The following is a 1,978-nucleotide window of genomic DNA, read 5'->3' as shown; positions in this document are numbered from 1 at the left end:
GTGCGTGCACAGATAAATGCCTCCTCTGTGTGCCTCCCTCTACCAGAGCCTCCGGTGTGCGCGCGCGCGGGCGGGCGCGGGTGCGTGTATGTGGCTGGACACGGTCTGTGTCTCCCCGCTCCGGGTGTCTATTTCGGGCTATGTGAGTCTTTGTCTCTCGGTGACAAAGTCGAGGCAGTAGGGGAAATTTCGGAGAGAGGGAGGTGGGCCAGGCTCGTGAGAACGGGAAGGGAAGCAGTGGGGGCAGGCAAGGAACTGGGGTGGACGGATGGGTGGGGAGGGGGAGGCCAGCGCGACCTGACGGCTTTGGAATGGGGTGTGGGTGGGAGCGGGGGACCTGCAGGAGCTGGGGCGCTGGGTATGGTAGGGCCAGCCTCTGGACCCCAAAGAAAGCAGGGGTAGGGGTGGAGCCGTGAGGGAGCCCCAGAAGGGGTGGTATGGAGGGAGCTGGGGTGAAGGAGGGACAGGAAACAGGAGGGGCAAACCCTGCGAGTCCCCAGGCTGGGAGCCCTGGCCCCGCCCACGCCCCAGAGGCCACACCCTTCTCCCCGCCTCCGGGAGGAAGCGCCCCAGGGGCTTTGGGACCAGAAGGGGTCAAGTTTATGCCTCCAGGGGCTGCACTGTCCGTACCCAGGTGAGGGCGGGGCAGGGCCCTGGGGAATTTGCTGGAAATTTTTATTCGAGGTTAGATCCTGAAGACCCAGCGTACACTTTTTTATTTGAGGTTAGATCCTGAAGACCCAGCCTGACCCTCAACCCTTTAGAAAGCCGTCAGAGGTCGGGACCAAGAACCCAGGGAGTGGCTCTGCCTAGGGAGTCTTTTTTTGCCTGCAGCCTGATTTCCTTGGCCCCGTTGTGCTTCTGGCTGTCACTGTCCATTTCAGTGCCCACAGCCAATCCCCTGAAGGGCTAGAGAAGGCAGGTGGTCCATGCAGCTCCTCCTCTACCTTACCAGGGACCTAGAGAGCCCCTTCCTACCACACCTCTACCCAGGCTTCCCCCACACCCACACTCACAGATAATGGGTCCTGATGGGTGGGAACGGGTGGTTGTTTGCCACTGGCCACGAAGGTGGCTGCTGGTAACCTGGGGAGGTAATCTCTCCAGTCTGTCTAACTTCCAAAACCCCTCGCTCATTCCCATCTCCAAGCCTCTGCTCCTGCTATTCTTTTGCCTGGAATCCCTGAAAATGCTTCTCTACTTGTCCCAATCACATTCATACCTTAAAGCCCGTCTGGAGCCCCACCTCCTCCAGGAAGCTTTCCTTGGTTCCACTTCCGTGCACAGATCTTTCTATTCTGTGAATGCCCATTACCATCTACCCTGGCCATGAAATGGCACTTTGTTGCTGACTAATGTCTCATGTGCCTGAGTTTCATGTGTGTTATGTAGAGTTTTCCAAATGGGCTGCAGCCCCATGAAGTCTGGGGCTGGTTTTCAGGTCCATTGTCCCCCCGTGCCTGCACACAGGGACTAGACCTGACCAATGCCTACTAACACTTGCAACCACCCAGAGCTCAGTGGGCCACTGGACAGAGCTCACCCTCTGCCTCTTACCTGAAGATGTGAGTCATCAAGGGCACCCCACCTCCTGGTGGGTGCTTCTAGCAGGGACATGTCCCCCTGGGGGACAGGGACAAGGGCAGACACCTCTAGCTTTGTGTAAAGCTTGGAGCTCTCAACTCTTGGGGAGGCCTTTGGGAGAAAGAAGACAGCACAGGAGGTAGATGGGGCCAGTGGGCACACTTGGCATTTGTGAGGGGCTGGTCTTGGTGGTGGGCAAGACTGAAGGAGATGGTCAGGCCAAGGAAGGGATCTGGTGGTACTGAGGGGAGGGTCACTCAAGTCGACAGACAACACCTTCCTGGGCCACCCCAGGCCCAGGGCCTCGCTCTGCAGCCCCTCTCTGGAAGGCATCCTTACCGACACAGAGACAGCAGATACATAGTGCATATGTGTCCCCCAGGGCGCAAGCACC

The sequence above is a fragment of the Bison bison genome, unplaced genomic scaffold, assembly GCF_000754665.1.
Source record: "Bison bison bison isolate TAMUID 2011002044 unplaced genomic scaffold, Bison_UMD1.0 scf7180017864379, whole genome shotgun sequence".
Taxonomy (NCBI): domain Eukaryota; kingdom Metazoa; phylum Chordata; class Mammalia; order Artiodactyla; family Bovidae; genus Bison; species Bison bison.
The sequence above is the reverse complement of the archived record's forward strand: the minus strand, read 5'-3'. Positions refer to the sequence as shown.